This window comes from Pseudorca crassidens, chromosome 21, assembly GCF_039906515.1.
Source record: "Pseudorca crassidens isolate mPseCra1 chromosome 21, mPseCra1.hap1, whole genome shotgun sequence".
Classification (NCBI taxonomy): domain Eukaryota; kingdom Metazoa; phylum Chordata; class Mammalia; order Artiodactyla; family Delphinidae; genus Pseudorca; species Pseudorca crassidens.
In genome coordinates this window covers 9515243-9534960 of record NC_090316.1, presented here as the reverse complement: position 1 = coordinate 9534960, position 19718 = coordinate 9515243, and the positions used below count along the sequence as shown (strand labels likewise).

Sequence of the window (19718 nt, the reverse complement as noted above, 5' to 3'; positions counted from 1 at the left end):
TTCCAGGGAAATCGGTCTTTATCCCTCAGAATACACCGGGAGTCATTGCGAAGGAGTTATGCACGAATGGAGCATAACCTTCCTCTTGGAAGAAGGCTCATCAATTCCTCTATCCAACAGGAAGGGGATGTGTCCTGATTTCCTCAGCTGGAACACAGAATCCCTTTCTTGCTGAAGCAGTGTTTATAATGAATGTAAGATGCTGTCAGATGAGTCACAGGTTCTTGGTGGGAAACGACTTCGAGAGCCTCTAGTCCAAGCTTCCTCAGACAGCCAGCTGGTGGCACAAGGTTTAATTTTCCCAGCTACACCGAAGTGTGTAGAATTTCTGTTCTGCCCTTACTATCCTATTTTTTTTAACTTTATTGGAGTATAATTACTTTACAGAGTTGTGTTAGTTTCTGCTGTATAACAAAGTGAATTAGTTATATGCAGATGTATATCCCCATATCCCCACCATCTTGCATCTCCCTCCCATCCTCCTTATCCCACCCCTCTAGGTGGTCGCAAAGCACTGAGCTGATCTCCCTGTGTCATGCAGCTGCTTCCCACTAGCTATCTGTTTTACATTTCATAGTGTATATATCTCAATGCTACACTCTTACTTCGTCCCAGCTTACCCTTCCCGCTCCCCATATCCTCAAGTCCATTCTCGAAGTCTGTGTCTTTATTCCTGTCCTGCCCCTATGTTCATCAAAACCATTTTTTTTTAGATTCCATATATATGTAAGCATACAGTATTTGTTTTTCTCTTTCTGTCTTACTTCACTCTGTATGACAAACTCTAGGTCCATCCACCTCACTAGAAGTAACTCAATTTCATTTCTTTTTATGGCTGAGTAATATTCCATTGTATATATGTGCCACGTCTTCTTTAATCATTCATCTGTTGATGGATATTTAGGTTGCTTCCATGTCCTGGCTATTGTAAATAGTGCTGCAGTGAACATTTTGGTACATGACTCTTTTTGAATTATGGTTTTCTCAGGGTATATGCCCAGTAGTGAGATTGCTGGGTCATAGGGTAGTTCTATTTTTGGATTTTTAAGGAACCTCCATATTGTTCTCCATAGTGGCTGTACCAATTTACATTTCCACCAACAGTGCAAGTGGGTTCCTTTTTCTCCACACCCTCTCCAGCATTTATTGTTTGTAGATTTTTCTGATGATGGCCATCCTGACTGGTGTGAGGTAATACCTCATTGTAGTTTTGATTTGCATTTCTCTAATGATTAGTGATGTTGAGCAACCTTTCATGTGTTTGTTGGCAAAATGTGTATCTTCTTTGGACAATGACTGTTTAGGTCTTCTACCCACTTTTGGACTGGGTTCTTTGTTTTTTTGATATTGAGCTGCATAACCTGTTTGTATATTTTGGAGATTAATCCTTTGTCAGTTGTTTTGTTTGCAAATATTTTCTCCCATTCTGAGCGTTGTCTTTTCGTCTTGTTTATGGTTTCCTTTGCTGTGCAAAAGCTTTTCAGTTTCATTAGGTCCCATTTGTTTGTTTTTATTTCCATTTCTCTAGGAGGTGGATCAAAAAGGATCTTGCTGTGATTTATGTCATAGAGTGTTCTGCCTATGTTTTCCTCTAAGAGTTTCATAGTGTCTGGCCTTACATTTACGTCTTTAATCCATTTTGAGTTTATTTTTGTGTGTGGTGCTAGGAAGTGTTCTAGTTTCATTCTTTTACATGTAGCTGTCCAGTTTTCCTAGCATCACTTATTGAAGAGGCTGTCTTTTCTCCATTGTATATTCTTGCCTCCTTTATCAAAAATATGTGACCATATGTGTGTGGGTTTATCTCTGGGCTTTCTATCCTGTTCCATTGATCTAGATTTCTGTTTTTGTGCCAGTACCATACTGTCTTGATTACTGTAGCTTTGTAGTATAGTCTGAAGTCAGGGAGCCTGATTCCTCCAGCTCCGTTTTTCTTTCTCAAGATTGCTTTGGCTATTCAGGGTCTTTTGTGTTTCCAGACAAATTGTGAAATTTTTTGTTCTAGTTCTGTGAAAAAATGCCATTGGTAGTTTGATAGGGATTGCATTGAATCTGTAGATTGCTTTCGGTAGTATAGTCATTTTCACAATGTTCATTCTTCCAATCCAAGAACATGGTATATCTCTCCATCTATTTGTATCATCTTTAATTTCTTCCATCAGTGTCTTAGAGTTTTCTGCATACAGGTCTTTTGTCTCCTTAGACAGGTTTATTCCTAGGTATTTTATTCTTTTCGTTGCCATAGTAAATGGGAGTGTTTCCTTAATTTCTCTTTCAGATGTTTCATCATTAGTGTATAGGAATGCAAGAGATTTCTGTGCATTAATTTTTTATAGTGCTACTCTACCGAATTCATTGATTACCTCTAGTAGTCTTCTGGTAGCATCCTTAGGATTCTCTATGTATAGTATCATGTCATCTGCAAACAGTGACGGCTTTACTTCTTCTTTTCCATTTTGTATTCCTTTTATTTCTTTTTTTTTCTCTGATTGCTGTGGCTAATGCTTCCAAAACTATGTTGAATAATAGTGGTGAGAGTGGGCAACCTTGTTTTTGTTCCTGATCTTAGAGGAAATGGTTTCAGTTTTTCACCATTGAGAATGATGTTGGCTGTGGGTTTGTCATATATGGCCTTTATTATGTTGAGGTAGGTTCCCTCTATGCCCACTTTCTTGAGAGTTTTTATCATAAATGGGTGTTGAATTTTATCAAAAGCTTTTTCTGCATCTATTGAGATTATCATATGGTTTTTATCCTTTAATTTGTTAATATGGTGTATCACATTGATTGATTTGCATATATTGAAGAATCCTTGCATTCCTGGGATAAACCCCACTTGATCATGGTGTATGATCCTTTCAAGGTGCTGTTGGATTCTGTTTGCTAGTAGTTTGTTGAGGATTTTTGCACCTATGTTCATCAGAGATATTGGCCTGTAGTTTCCTTTTTTGTGACATCTTTGTCTGGTTTTGGTATAAGGGTGATGGTGGCCTTGTAGAATTAGTTTGGGAGTGTTCCTCCCTCTGCTATATTTTGGAAAAGTTTGAGAAGCATAGGTGTTAGCTCTTCCCTAAATGTTTGATAGAATTCACCTGTGAAGCCATCTGATCCTGGGCTTTTGTTTGTTGGAAGATTTTTAATCACAGTTTCAATTTCAGTGCTTGTGATTAGTCTATTTATATTTTCTATTTCTTCCTCGTTCAATCTTGGTAGGTTGTGCTTTTCTAAGAATTTGTCCATTTCTCCAAGGCTCTCCATTTTATTGGCATATAGTTGCTTGTAGTAATGTCTCATCATCCTTTGTATTTCTGCAGTGTCAGTTGTTACTTCTCTTTTTCCGTTTCTAATTCTGTTGATTTGAGTCTTCTCCCTTTTTTTCTTGATGAGTTAGGCTCATGGTTTGTCAATTTTGTTTATCTTCTCAAAGAACCAGCTTTTAGCTTTATTGATCTTTGCTATTGTTTCTTTCATTTCTTTTTCATTTATTTCTGATCTGATCTTTATGATTTCTTTCCATCTGCTAACTTTGGGGTTTTTTTGTTCTTCTTTCTCTAATTGCTTTATGTGTAAGGTTAGGTTGTTTATTTGAGATGTTTCTTATTTCTTGAGGTAGGATTTTATTGCTATAAACTTCCTTCTTAGAACTGCTTTTGCTGCATCCCATAGGTTTTGGGTCATTGTGTTTTCATTGTCATTTGTTTCTAGGTAGTTTTTGATTTCCTCTTTGATTTCTTCAGTGATCTCTTGGTTATTTAGTAGCGTATTGTTTAGCCTCCATGTGTTTGTATTTTTTACAGTTTTTTTCCTGTAATTGATATCTAGTCTCATAGCATTGTTGTCGGAAAAGATACTTGATACGATTTCAATTTTCTTAAAGTTACCAAGGCTTGATTAGTGACCCAAGATATGGTCTATCCTGGAGAATGTTCCATGAGCACTTGAGAAGAAAGAAGTGTATTCTGTTGGTTTTGGATGGAATGTCCTATAAATATCAATTAAGTCCATCTTGTTTAATGTATCATTTAAAGCTTGTGAATCCTTATTTATTTTCATTTTGGTTGATATGTCCATTGGTGAAAGTGGGGTGTTAAAGTCCCCTACTGTGATTGTGTTACTGTTGACTTCCCCTTTTATGGCTGTTAGCATTTACCTTATGTATTGAGGTGCTCCTACGTTAGGGGCATAAATATTTACAATTGTTATATCATCTTCTTGGATTGATCCCTTGATCATTATGTAGTGTCCTTCTTTGTCTCTTGTAATAGTCTTTATTTTAAAGTCTATTTTGTCTGATATGAGAATTGCTACTCCAGCTTTCTTTTGATTTCCATTTGCATGGAATATCTTTTTCCATCCCCTCACTTTCAGTCTGTATGTTTCCCTACGTCTGAAGTGGGTCTCTTGTAGACAGCATATGTACGGGTCTCGTTTTTTTATCCATTCAGCCAGTCTATGTCTTTTGGTTGGAGCATTTAATCCATTTACATTTAAGGTAATTATCGATATGTAGGTTCCTATTACCATTTTCTTAATTGTTTTGGGTTTGTTATTGTGGGTCTTTTCCTTTTCTTGTGTTTCCTGCCTAGAGAAGTTCCTTTAGAATTTGTTATAAAGCTGGTTTGGTGGTTCTGAATTCTCTTTGCTTTTGCTTGTCTGTAAAGGTTTTAATTTCTCTGTCGAATCTGAATGAGATCCTTGCTGGGTAGAGTAATCTTGGTTGTAGGTTTTTCCCTTTCATCACTTTAAATATGTCCTGCCACTCCCTTCTGGCTTGCACAGTTTCTGCTGAAAGATCAGCTGTTAACCTTATGGGGATTCCGTTGTATGTTATTTGTTGCTTTTCCCTTGCTGCTTTCAGTATTTTTTCTTTGTATTTAATTTTTGATAGTTTGATTAATATGTGTCTTAGCGTGTTTCTGTTTGGGTTTTTCCTGTATGGTACCCTCTGTGTTTCCTGGACTTGATTGACTATTTCCTTTCCCATGTTAGGGAAGTTTTCAACTATAATCTCTTCAAATATTTTCTGAGACCCTTTCTTTTTCTCTTCTTCTTCTGGGACCCCTATAATTTAAATGTTGGTGTGTTGTCCCAGAGGTCTCTGAGACTGTCCTCTATTCTTTTCATTCTTTTTTCTTTATTCTGCTCCCTTGCAGTTATTTCCACCATTTTATCTTCCAGCTCAGTTATCTGTTCTTCTGCCTCAGTTATTCTGTTATTGGTTCCTTCTAGAGTATTTTTAATTTCAGTAATTGTGTTGTTCATCACTGTTTGTTTGCTCTTTAGTTCTTCTTGATCCTTGTTAAATGTTTCTTGCATTTTCTCCATTCTGTTTCTGAGATATGGAATCATCTTTACTATCATTACTCTAAATTCTTTTTCAGGTAGGTTGCCTAGTTCATCTTCAATTATTTGGTCTTCTAAGTTTTAACCTTGCTCCTTTGTCTGTAACAAGTTTTTTTGTTGTTTCTTTTTTTTTTTTCTTTTTTTTTTTTTTTTATGGGTGGGGCTGTATTCCTGTCTTAATGGTTGTTTGGCCTGAGACATCCAGCACTGGAGTTTGCAGGCAGTTGGATAGAGCTGGGTCTTGGTGCTGAGATGAGGACCTGTGCGAGGCCTCACTCTGATTGATATTCCCTGGGGTCTGAGGTTCTCTGTTAGTCCAGCGGTTCAGACTCAGCACTCCCACCACAGGAGATTGAGCCCAACCTCTGGCTTGGGAACCAAGATCCCACAAGCTGCTTGCTGAGGGTTCCTCCCATCCCCTTAGGTGTCCATGGTCCCCCACTGGTGCGTGGTAGGTGCCCTAGTTGTGAGGAGACGCGAATTCCGTGTCCTTCTAGTATGCCATCTTGACTCCACCCCCATCCTGCTTTTTTTTATAGTCATTTTTAGTTTTATTCAAAGCCATCTTAACTCTACCATTTATTGAACAAATATTTATTGAGCCAGACACACACTTATTCACAAGTCTAAGAGAACATGGCTGGAGGAATGTGTTTCCTCTACTAATAAATGTAGGTAAATCAAACAGATCCCTTAGCAAGCTGGCCCCAATACCATCTCACTGATATGCAATTACACTCATCCTCCTAATTTCTCATTGAGATTGTCAATCCCCTCCTAGTTCATTATCTGACACATTAATTTTACGTTCCATGCCGTCTTTCTCCAGATTTACCTACCAATGCCTACATCCATTCACTCTTCAGTCGCAGCTCAGCCCTTCTCAGTTTTTTGTATCTATTCTCAGAGTTCAGCATGAGTGAACAGTGTACACCCGGACCACAGCCCTCTTGCTATCATCGACTAGCACGCCACGAGAACAGGGATGATGCTACAGGGCTAGACACTGAATATGCAGGACAGAAAAAGTCAAGCGTGGTCCCATGCTTGAACCATGCATCCATGGTCTCATAGGCATCCTAGTCCAGCTCAAGAGATAAACAAATAATCATGCAAATGAACACATACAGTGATTCCATATTTTCTTAAGTGTTATGAATAGAGCATGTGCTCTTAGGGAGGAGAATGGGCAGTTGGCAAGGTTTTTTTTGAGGGGGGTGGTGTCAAGCATGGTTATACAGATACCTGAGAAATGACTATTAAACAGGAGAGGCTCAGTCAAAAGCCACCTGGGAGGGAGAGAAGCATTCCTGGCAGAAGGAGTGTGTATGTGAGGGTCATACAGCAGGAAAGAGCTGAGTTGTTTGAAGATCTGAACAGAAACCAGTGTGACCTCAGAAATGTATCTGTCAACCCTCTCATATTTCCACCCAGTAGAAGTTCATTTATTTATTTTTTATTTATAACTTTTTATTTTATATTGGAGTATAGTTGATTAACAATGTTGTGTTAGTTTTAGGTGTACGGCAAAGTGATTCAGTTAGACATATACTTGTATTTATTCTTTTTCAAATTCTTTTCCCATTTAGGTTGTTACAGAATATTGAACAGAGTTCCCTGTGCTGTACAGTAGGTCCTTGTTGGTTACCTATTTTTAAATACAGCAGTGTGTACATGTCAATCCCAAACTCCCTAACTATCCTTCCCCCCAACCCTTCCCCAGGTAACCATGAGTTCCTTCTCTAAGTCTGTTTCTGTTTTGTAAATAAGTTCATTTGTATCATCTCTTTCTAGATTCCGCATGTAAGCGATAACAATATTTCTCTTTCTCTGTCTGACTTACTTCACTCAGCATGACGATCTCTTATTTATGTTCCTCATTCCCACGTGAAAGAGCTGCTCACTGCAGAGTTGCAGATAAACCAACCGACCATATAAACATATGTCTCATAACCGGCTGGTCCCCAGGTCATGAGCTCCATGGTCCCAGGGAAGTTGCCTTCAGAGGCGGAAGGCTCTTACCCTTCAGTGCCAACAGCCCTAGTCCAGGTCAAGGCTTCACCCCACTGCCCCAGGGAGGGCAATGCCAACCCTCACTTGGACAGGACCTTGTATCATTCTGCCTCTGGACATTCCCCTCTACGCTTTGAAGTTTAGGGACTTGGGGGCAAATACTGCAAGGCCCTGGGCACAGAGCACATTGGGAGAGCTGGTTCGACGGTAGGATAGGAAAGCCTGGAGGAGACGAGGTGGAGGAGAAGGGAAAAAGGAAGCTGTACCTACCATGTGTAAGTCCCTTTACACCACTCACTTCATTAAGTCCTAGACAACGGGCATGTCTGCTTCAACCCTTGTTTTACAGAGCAGAGGTCCTGGGGGTGGGAGTGAATGGGTAACTTTTCAAGCTCTCAGTTAGTAGATGACTGTGATTTTGAACCCAGGACTGTTTCCAAAGGTCTCGCTCTTTCCATTACATTGAATACGGTGGATCCCACCCACAGCAAGTTGTCAAGTCCCGATCAGACTCGTTTCTGCTCCCTGGAAGTTCTCATAAGCGCTGCTTCTCTCTTAAGGCGGGGCAGTATGTCAGGATAGATGCTTCTAGGCTACAGTAGATTCATGCTTCAGGGATCTGTCAGCACCACATTCTAGGGAGAATTGTTCGAGTTAAGGTGGAGTCTGGCCAGTGAATATCCAGAGTGAATCTAACCTCAAAAGTAGGGCTGAGGGCTTCCCTGGTGGCGCAGTGGTTGGGAGTCTGCCTGCCGATGCAGGGGACACGGGTTCGTGCCCCGGTCCAGGAAGATCCCACATGCCGCGGAGTGGCTGAGCCCGTGAGCCATGGCTGCTGAGCCTGCGTGTCCGGAGCCTGTGCTCTGCAACGGGAGAGGCCACAACAGTGAGAGGCCCGCGTACCAAAAAAAAAAGTAGGGCTGGAAGTTATCAGGCAGAAGGTCAAGGTCACCAGCTGAGCAGGCAGGCTCCATTTCTAGCAAGAACCAGGATCCAGTCAGACTGTCAACGCACAGGGGACCATAGCCCCATTCTCAGTCGGCCCTTGGGGCTACGTTCACCTACAGACATTCCCCAGACTTTTACTCCAGTAAACAAGATGCTCCTGGAAAGGTCTGCCCTTCAGTGGCTCCAGAGAAAGGGATTTATTATATTCAGAAGCTGGGCATGCTAAAAGGCAATGACTCCAGCTGGGACCAACGTCTGTTTTTGGAAATCAGCTGTGCTCCTTTTGCTTCCTCCTGAATAGGATTCTATTTTCCAATCCAGGTAGTTCCCTCAGCAAAGAGCAGAAGAGATGCAGCAGCAAGGGGCACCTGCCCAGGTATGTGAGACCAGGGCAAACTGTTCAGCTGGATTAGTGGGTGGCATTCTGAAACGTTTGAGAAATTCTCAAGTCTTTGCGGAAGATGAAGGCCATTTCATGTGAGTTCTTTTTCTCTTCACCTTCTAAATTTGAGGAACAGATACCCACCCTGTCAAGGCTCTTTGTTTATGCTTAGGACTTTCTGTGATGATGGAAAGTTTCCATACTCGTGCTGATAGATATAGTAGCCACTAGCCACCTGTGGCTGTCAAATACTTGAAATGTGACTAGTGTGACTAAGGAAATGAATTTTTAATTTTATTACATTTTAATTGATTTAAGTGTGGATGCAAATAGCCACGTATGGTGAATAGCCACTATTGCACAGTACAGTTCTAGATATTCCAGCTGTGGAAGAACAGCAGTCATGATTTATTCATCCTCTATCCCCAGGGCTATCACAGTGCCTGGGACATATTTCACACTAAATATTTCTTAGTGGACCAAGTGAAGAGAGGAAAGAAGAAATAATTAACCGATCCTACTGGACTAACATGGAAAGGAGGCCACAGTTCTTTGCTTGAATTTTGTCTCTACCTCTTACTGTGGCAAGCTATAGTTTACAAATGACACAATAATAATATTAACACTCATTGCTAACGTGTCAGGTGCTCAGTGTGTGAAATCTCTTACGAGCGTTAGTTTGTTTGATGCTTTCCACAAGCCCCTTTTTCAGTTCAGGAAGCTGAAACTAATGAGAGGTTAAGTCAGGGATTTTCAAACTGAAGGTCATGACCCGTTACTTGGTATAAAATCAGTCAATTTGATTCCACCCGCTTAAATGTGTACAACATAAAATACATATGCATACATGTATGTATATATGCACATATATATGTATATGTAATATATACACACACACGATGTGTGTGCCTATGCACGTTCAAAAGTGTTTGAAAGCCACTAGATGCAGTAACTCTGTCGAGGCTCCTCAGCTCGCTCATGGTGAGTTGGGATTTGCACCCAGATTGCCTGACTCCGAGTCTTATGCCTTAACTGGTATACTCTATAGCTTCCTCTGGTTTTGTACGAAATGTGTTTAAACTTTAAACGATTGACTTACACATAAATCCTAAGAACCTCATCCATCCGCTAGGTATGGAATGTACATGTGTGTGCGTGTGCACACGTACTCACATCCACTTGCTTTGAGTCATGCCTACTATCTTTCAGATATAGTCTATTGCCGATGGCTATGGACCAAGCAAAACTGACCCTCATTTAAACGTCTCTAAACGAACCTGTACGATTCCACTTTAGCAGAGCTTGCTAGAGCTCACCGATACGTGTCTTTCTCCCTTGTGTACTAGGTGTAGCCCTGGGCTACATTTCCCTTTTGCCTTAGAACTAGGTGAGGCCATGTGCTTGACTTCTGGCCCGTGGGGTGTAGGTAGAGGTGATGGACACCATTTCCAGGATTGGCCTCTAAAATCTCCCACATAGTCGTCTAGACTGTCTCTTTTTGCTCATCAACAGGCTGGATGCATAGAATGAAGTGGAAAGTTCTGAGGCTCAGGGTGATGGCAGAGCCACAGGATGGGAGGAGCCTTGACCTTGAATGACTGAGGGGAGCTCAGCCCCCAGCCCTCTCCCTTCACCCTGCTTTGGGCTGAGGCATGAGTGAGAAATAGTCCCTTGTTGTATGAAGCCAACTGAGATTTGTTGTTTGTTACAGCAGCTCTCCCATCCTGGCTAATGCACCACTCCAGTGGGCGCGATGCACAGAAGAGGACAAATCTGAGACGTGTCCTTCTGCTCCCAGCCCAGGTCCACTGTCACGCTGAGTAAAGGCAGAGTGCAGAACGCACCATGGCAGAGCACAGAACAGACCTGGGGTCAGGTTGGGTGAGAGGTCCACATCTGATAGCGTGTCTTGGTTTTTTGGGTATCCAAAGAGAGGGACAATGGGTATTCAGTGATCTTAATAACATGACCTTCAATTTGTATAGTGCTTTGTCATTTCAAAAAAGGCTTTCTCAGTGCATGATTTCACATGATTACATTGAATAGGGATGAGAATCCCCATGCTCCTGATGCAAAAGCTTAGGTTCGAACAGAGTAATGTTTACCTGCAATCTCACGCACATTAAGAGCAGGGCTATGATTCATACCTATGTCTGCAGACTCTAAATCCAGTGACTTGCTGAGGAGAAGGTGGAGTGAGAGGCAGTAGGTCTCCCAAAGCCAAGGTTGAAGTTGGTCTACATAAAGCAAGCTCGGGCTCCTGTCCGCCTCCTAGAAGCAAGGTCCACAGTATCTGTGGTGTTTCACGCTACCCCAAGTATTCTCACAACTATCATCTCCTTTGAGCCTCACAATAACCCTGTGAGGCAAGCAAAGTTGACACTATTAACCCCATTTTACAGATGAGTCACCTGAGGTCCACAAAGATACGGTAACTTTCCCAGGTATGTAACTTTTTAGTGAGAGAGTTAAGATTAGAATCCAGGTCTCCCGATTCCCAGGTCTGGGAAGCTGGATTGTGCTTCTTCTCAATCCCTGACCTTAGAGAATTCCTTGCCTAGAATAATAATTCATCACCAGCCAGGGTTTTCTTTTCTAGGACTCAACAGCTCTGCATGAACTGGACATTTTTCTCACGTTTCTTCTAAAGCATTTTCATTCAGGGGAAATCAGTGGTTTAAAGGAAGATGGAAATGTCCCTTACTAAACTAGTTGCTTCTTTTCTTAATCTTTCTCGATGTTCCTCATCCAGGACTAAGGACACTTTCAGCATAGTACTGCAGTGTTCGATGCTGCTTGAGTGGCGTTGCTGTGGGAAGTTGCCATCGTTCTGGTGGGACAAAGCATGGGATGGGTCAGGGAAGGGGAGATACAGTGCATCATAGGCTCTTAAGCAAGAGACCATGGGCTTATTTTCCATCTTGGAATCCAGCAGCTGATTGACAAGAAAGAAAAAAAACTGAGAGAGAGAGAGTGGCCACCACTGTCAGGTGCACGTGTGCACCGTTGCCCTTAGGATCTGAGAAGATGGAAGATCGTTCTTGGGACACAAGATCATCCATCATTTCAGTGGTGCAGCTCAAGAAGGAACAGACATTCCATGCTGCAAGGATTGATGGCAGGAGATGGGGAAAGGCAAGATGTGGAGATGGTGTAGCGGGCGGAATGGTGGCTCCCACCACCTCCCAGTCCTTGGAACCTGAAAATAATACATTATACAGCAAAAGGTGTAATTACGTTAAGGACTTTGCGAGAAGTTTTCCTGGGTTTTTGGGGGTGGACCCTAAATGTAATCACATGTATCGTGATAGGTGAGAGGCAGAAAAAGTTTGAGACAGATGCACAGAGAAGATGATGTGAAGATGGAGAAGAGAGAGATGGGTACAAGCCAAGGAATGCCGCCAGCCATCAAAGGTTGGAAGAGCCAAGGGATGGATTCTTCCCCAAAGCCTCCTGAGGATATGTGGTCCTTCTGACACCTTGATTCCAGGCTTCTGGCCTCCAGAACTGTGAGAAAATAAAATTTCTGTGGTTTTAAGCCACCAAAGTTGTGGTAATTTGTAGGGCAGCTCTAGGAAATTCATAGATGGGTTATATTAGCGTGTCAGTCAAGCAGAGAGGCAGAGCCTGGAGGATCGAACCCTTGCCTTTTTCCAGAATGTGTAGATAGCAAGAGAATCCACTATGCAAGACCCAGAAGACATCAGCCTCGAACTATTTAGCTCAGAAAATAATTCCAAATTGAGTTCTACTTTGAAACTTCAATGAAAAGTGGAGTATGAAAACTGAAATTCGAGGTTCCTTTGGAAGCTGAGACAGCAGACAAGTGAGTAAATGGTTATAAAAATAAGCTGATTATTATCTCTACACACCCTTCACCCCTGCAAAGACACCTCCCCGCCTTTGATATCCTCTTCTGCAGCCAGGGGAGAAATCCAGGAATTTGGGAGGAGTCAGATTCATGGAAAAGGATTTTGAAATTTCATTCATAGTTAGTCATTTGTGTGTGTGTGTGTGTGTGTGTGTGTGTGTGTGCGCGCGCGCGCGCATGTATGTGCATTCCCTTTGCAGAAGGGGTTGGCCAAGGACATATCTAGAATAGGGAGAGTATCAACCCCTCACTGCCCTATGGGCTGGAGGTGGGAGGAGGGTATCTACCTACAATGGACAGTCCAGTGAGAGAGACCGTAAGGTTGATCCTTCCAACTCCTCTACCCAGAAAACACCATAGAAAAGGTGGTTACATATCTTACCTAAAAACCACAGTATTTGTTAAACCCCATCACATTTTCCCTTGCCCTTTGGGAGGGATAACAGAAAGGGAAGAGCATTGTAGTCAGACATATTAAGTCCCAGCTCTAATACTTAGCTGTGTGTTTTTAAGCAAGTTACTTTATCTCTCTGAGCCCCACTTTCCTCTCTGTAAGTAGGGCCAGTGTCTACTTCACACAGTTGCAGAACAAAATAAGTGATATATGTAATTCATTTAATATATACACTCAGTCCACGTTAGAGCCCCTTGAAAGCAATATTGGCTTCAATATTCGTGGAACCTGGTATCTGAAATGGCCTTCTTTAAAGGGGGAATTCAGAACTGACCCTGCTTTTCTTAATCAGCAGCAATGACTTACTTCAGACTTCTTGTTCTCCATGGAAATCTAAATCTAAATCTGATCTATTCCCCTCCTAAATCAGATCTCATGGAACGTATTTCTTCGCGCCAAAATATCTCAAGAGTTAAAACGGGACTTTCTGTCCTTTCATCTGATGCCTTCATTAAGTTTTACATTTGCAAAGACCTACCTACCAGTTATAGCCATTTTCTTTTATTACCAGGGGTGGCCACAGGGCAGTGAAAACCTCCTGAACAGGACTCTCAGCAAATCAGGGGCAGAAAACATGAGAGAACTCAGAGCCCAGAATTCACTCTGTGGGTGCTCCTGGCCCCTCTCTCCAAGCTTTCTTGCTGCCAGGGGAACAAGCAAAGCCCTCAGACCTCAGCTCTCTGCTGCAGAGAGAAAAACATAATGAAATCACCAGCTTTTGCCTCCTGTCTCTTTCCATTTCTTTAGGCCAGTGAAAAGTAGAACCAGCAGAAAACCATTTTTTCTCTTAATTTTAATATTGTCAACTATAATAAACTCAACTAAGTTTCACTAGCAAACTGTTTTCTGTTTGTTCATGGGAATTAAGCTGTAGTCTTCAAATCCTGCCCTAATGAGGTACGTGGTTTTGGAATAAGATGAGAGCCTCTCACTACACTGATGAAATCTGCTGGACGCTGAAGATCTGGAGCCGATGCAGAGCTTGTGGGGCTATTTGATCCATTTACCACATGTGATTCACTTAATACAATATGTAAACACGAAGGGACCTACCTTTTGAGGCATGGGAAGCACTTATGGCATTACTTAAACAGGGGCCCAGTTATCTTTGCAAAAACATGCAATTGAGACTTACGTGTTAGGTCAACAGTTGAGATGAATAAAACTTTATTAAGTTGGGGCTGAGTGTGGGGTGACCCTGGACAGCTGAGGCAGCCAAACCAAACCCCAAGGAGGGAGTATCTTGTCTCCAAGGGGTCCCCTGGTTTCTTCCCAGGACCTCCTGATCCGAGTGTCTTCTTTCACTGGCAGCCATGGGTGGGTGTCCTGCTCACGTCTGGGTCAGAATGACATGGGAGAAACAAGGAAGTTACAGAGGAATCTGAAGGCAAACCACAAAGCCACAGGCCTACTAAATAGCTTAAACCTGAGAAAAGAATAGGAACACATTGGCCAGTAGGACTTGACAGTTCTTCTCTGTAGTGAATTTCTGACCGAGCTTCTGGGTTAGAGAGTTTCAATGGCGTCATCGGAAACAGAGATGCTGACAAACTCCTTAATACAAAGGGCAAAGCTGTGGTTACATTCCTGTCTGTTTCTCCACTAGTGCTCTGTTTCCAGTTCTATTTCAAAATTCACTGGCAGTCTCTCAGCCCCTCTACCCGCCAGCCTCCCTCTTCTGAAGGGTCTTGAAGAACTATCCTCTCTGCCAGAGTGTCACCCTTCTCCTGAACACCTCCTGTTCACTCCGGCTTCAGGGGTTCCCTCATCCACTCTCTTTGCCTGTGTCCGAGTGAAGTGCTAGTGCAACGGTGCCCTCGGTTTCAGTTTTCTGCTTCCTTGTCCTTGTGTGTCCAACTCCAATCTGAGTTTCATGAGGCGCGGGGTGGGCGGGGGAGGCATGTCTACCTCATCTACTGCTGTAGCCCTGGTACCAGGCAAGGCTTACGGCACATGCGTGAAATATTTGCAGTCTGAGTGGATAACAGAGAAGCTGTGTGTCTATAGGTATATATGTGTTTGAGCCCAAGGGTGGAGGTAGGGAAGAAGCAAAGGACTCCAAATCAAACTGCTGATGGTTTTATTTCCTGAGAACAGACCATTGCTGCCTTTACCAATAGGCATTTGAACATTAGAGATATAAAAACCAAAGAGGCGCTCTGGTTGTTTTAACCATCCTTTAAAAATGAGACAGGTCAGGCTTCCCTGGTGGCGCAGTGGTTGAGAGTCCGCCTGCCGATGCAGGGGACACGGGTTCGTGCCCCGGTCCGGGAAGATCCCGCATGTCGTGGAGCGGCTGGGCCCGTGAGCCATGGCCGCTGAGCCTGCGCGTCCGGAGCCTGTGCTCAGCAACGGGAGAGGCCACAGCAGTGAGAGGCCCGCGTACCGCAAAAAAAAAAAAAAGAAAAAAAGAGAGACAGGTCAGTATGCCTCCAATCCTCATAACCTGTAAAATACTTAGATGTTCCCAACACGTCTCCCTGGGCTCAGGCTACCCTTTCTAACACACCACTGCAGCCCTCCCTCCATGCTGGGATCGTTTCCTCTGTCCAGTTAGCCTGATTTTCTCATTAGGCTCAGCCCCTGGGTCTTGGACGTGGGCTCCGTTCTTTGGCTGGGGCTGAACCTGCAAGATTTTCCCTTCATCAGGCTAATGAAGTAAGAGTCTTATGTCATCATTAGTGCTGGTGTTAATCCAAGCAGAACTAATATTGGTGTTGTTCCAAGTAGAATTAACAAAGCCCAGCCCCCCACAAGACAGATGTTTGTCAGGCACTTCTTACTGATGTTAATGATAGCTCCCTTGCGTTTCACAAACAGCTGAGTTCACCAACTGAACTTCAGGGTCTCAGAAGAACCGCCTGCCTAATAGAAATTGGTCCTCAGAGGTACCGAGGGCTTAGAATTTCCAAGCTGAAAGCAAGAAAGAGTTCCCTTTTCTGCAGAGAAAATGACCACAGCACTTTCAGCTGTCCAGAGAGCAAAGAGACGGCCACGTGGAGGCAACTAGCTGGCCCCAGAGGCCGCTTAGGGAGTGCTTCTTTGCAGCCCTCTCTTCTTCTGTGCCAGGCTCCATAGGGTCACGTGTTGGCGCATTTATTCCCTCCACCGTGGGTGCAAACACTGTGTCTTTCCACCTCTGCGTCTCTGCACCAAGTAGAGAGATTGGCTAACTATTGTGTGGAAATAAATGATGGTAGAAGGTCTTCCTGCGGTGGTTTGCCTTATGGTCCAATTCCACGTGGATTTCCTCTCCCTTTCCACCAATAACATACATCAGCCCTAGACTTTCCCTTTATACTTGATCACTGCTTGATCATAGGAATGTGATACACCAATAAGAATATAAACCTTTTATTGCTTCCATGCCCTAGCTGTATTGTAAATAGTGCTGCCATGAACATCAGGATACATGCATCCTTTCGAATTATGGTTTTCTCCCAATACATGCCCAGGAGTGGAATTGCTGGGTCATATGGTAGCTCTGCTTATATGTAGAATCTAGAAAAAATGGTACAGATGAGCTTATTGCAAAGCAGAAATAGAGTCACAGACGTAGAAAACAAACTTATGGTTACCAAGGGGGGAAGGGAGGGATGAGCTGGGAGATTGGGATTGACATATACACACTACTATATATAAAATAGATAACTAATAAGGACCTACTGTAGAGCACAGGGAACTCTACTCAGTGCTCTGTGGTGACCTAGATGGGAAGGGAATCTAAAAAAGAGTGGATGTATGTATATGTTTAACTGACACACTTTGCTGTACAGCAGAAACTAATACAACATTGTAAGGCAACTAAACTCCAATAAAAATTAATTTAAAAAAAGAAACCATTTATTGGAAGGGCGAGGCACTGTGCTAAGAAATCTGTATGCACTTTTTAACAAACCATGAAAGCAGTATATCAAGATATTAAAATATATGACCAATGCTTGGGGACTAGGTAGGGTGGGCTGAGAGCTTGCTTAAATGATGTGCTGATTTGTTTAAGGTCATAGGACTAGTCCAGGGCAGATCCAGAGTGGCTGGTGACACCTCTGTCCATTCCACTAATAGTTGGGTGACCTGATCAGCAGGAAGTTTTCTACCTACCTCACCCAGAAAAAATGGGGCAGGTGTCTGTAGTATTTCCTCCGCGTGCCGTCAAATCCCCATAGTAGAAGAATTTGTAAATGAGAGACTTAAAATATTATGGGAAAAATTGAAGCGGCCAGGGGATAAATAGAAGCTTTTGAGAATATTTTTGGGTTTGCTAAAATAATGAAGACAATACACTAATAAGACTGTCAAAAAACTATGTGCGGATGTTTAATTATATACTATTGGCTACTCTACAGTTGACTCCCGTTCACTCTACCACTGTCCCCAGGCCAGAAGTTTTTCAGGCTTTCAGTTTCAGTGAGATGTATATAAAGGTCTTTTCTGAAGTGGTAGATAATATGGATACCAAGAGGATTCTTCCCTCTGTGGCTGCTTCTCCATCCAAATGTTTACAGTCTTATCTACAATGACTCAGCTGTTGACTCCCTCCTCTGGGATCCCACCATGGACCAGAGATGAAGAAGAACTTGGACTCCTGCACTGGTAAAGGGGGAGCTTAATCCATCCATCACCCCCTTATACTGAAGCCCTGCTCCACCCTTGATAATGTAATACAGTAGAACCCTGACCTGACCCTAACCCTGACCAGCTCTGCCCATCTTCTCACTAAAGTCTCAGCTCCTGCCTTGCTGTGAGGACAAGAATGTGTCCCAAAGGCCAGGTTTAGTTTGTCTCCATTGCCTTTTCCTCTCTTAAAGAGGCATTGTAGGAATCTCTGTGCCTATTCTTTCTATTATCTCTTCTACCTTGAGCCCTTTCTTTCTGCCCAACCTAAAGGTTCCTCTCTTTCTAATTATCTTTGTCAAGAGTGACTAAAAGTTTCAGAACACTCAAACTTAAATATATCAGTTGGAGGACACGTATATAAAAGCACATCTATTTATAGCAGGCTTTTCTTAAAAGACACTGGTGGTTGGGGACCGTTACTGCCTATAGATTCTTTCCCTGGGTCAATGCCCAGTCCATTTGTGCAAATCTGTTTTCTGAGAGCCAGGCTATGACGATAATAATAGACCCACTTATTGAACACCCAACCCTGTGCTCCAAGCACTGTGCTGGGCTGGGCACTTTCCAGACAGTATCTGTAATTTAATGACCCTCTAAAGAAAATGTGGTCCTCACCACGCTGCCAATGAGGAAACTAAAGCCCATCCATGTTAACTGATTTGTCTTACAGGTACGTCGCTGGAGATGAGTTCACCTCTCTTCCCTTTGTTTATGGAGCACCTGTTCATGGCAGAGAGGGGGAAGCATGCTGGTGTGCCTAGAATAGCAAGCTCCAGATTTCTGCAGGGAACCCCTGAGGGCAGCCTCTGTCCTGGAGAGGTGAAACTTCAGAGCCCCACGGGGCCACCGAGAGACACACCCCACAGTCTGTCCGTCTGTGCGCTCCCGTGTCAGTGTGCTGCTCTCCGTGATCTGAAGTATAACGCGATGAGGTGTTTCCTAACAGATAAAATGCCATGTTTAGAAAGCTCCACTTTGTACCTGGTTGTTTTTTTGTTCTTTTTTGTTTTTTTGGACCTGGTTTTTTTTACTTACCCACAGGTCATTCCATTTTCTCAGCCCTTTCAATCCTTAATTTTCTAGTTTCAAATTGAGACATAGTTCATAAGCCTGTATGACACTTTACAATGATAAATGAAAGATCAAGGTAGTCTTTCAAAGGAAAGGTTTCCCAGATGGGCATAAGGAACTAAAGATATCAGTGAAAACTTTAGGAGGGAACTCTGTTCTTTGAGACCCACAGATCCTTCAGTTTGAGATGTTCCTTAAGCATCTGCTACGTGTCAGCATCTTTATGTTGCAATATATGTACGCTGTCACCTTTAATCTTTGTGTCTCAAAGAAGTAATTATAATTATCCTCATTTTATCCCTAAGGACATTGAGAATTAAAAAACTAAAAAGTGAAGGAGCTGATATTAGAACCCAAGACTGTCTGACAACAGAACCAGCAAGTGGGGTGGCTTGGGAATTCTAAATCCTTGTCACAAAGCATAACTCTTCTTCCCCAGAGAATTCTTTGACTGTCATAGTTGTCCCACTTAGCTCGGCAGTTGACATCAACTTCTTGACTAGCCAACTGTTGGTCTCATGCCTGTTACTTTGTCTCTAACCAGCGTTTTCATTGGAATGAGGAGCACGAGATCCCATCCTAAATGCTGAAGGCTGCTGTTACCATACAGTCATTTGTGTTAGACCTTCATCCTGAACTAAGCCCTCCCTTTAAGACTAAATTTAACTCCAACTTGAAATAGTCTACCTTGCAGCATCTTTGCTCTCTGATTCCATGCCATCTGTATATTCTCAACATAAGGTATATCAGTGATCCTCTAACCTCCCCAAGATCCTCCAGGGACATGGCCTAGAGCTGACAACACCCTGAAGGATTCTAGCAAAAGCAGAGCTGGTGAGCAGGAACACCATGGATCTCCCTCCAGGAAAAAAAGGGAGACTCAGGGGCAGGAAGAACAGCTGATGGTTGGGCTGGAGGCTGATGCTGGGCCCACTTGAGCTGCAGGCTTTGCCCCCTCTGTGCCTCATGAACCAGGAGCTGGGCTTTCCTGCCTTGCCAGTGAATGCCATCAGTGCTGC

General features: G+C 42.9%; 1 pseudogene; it reads left to right on the top strand.

Annotated features, from left to right (window-relative positions):
- LOC137215952 (exocyst complex component 3 pseudogene) overlaps nt 1-18935 on the top strand; it is a 56044-nt pseudogene extending 37109 nt beyond the window's left edge.
- Nucleotides 18936-19718: the final 783 nt, after the last annotated feature.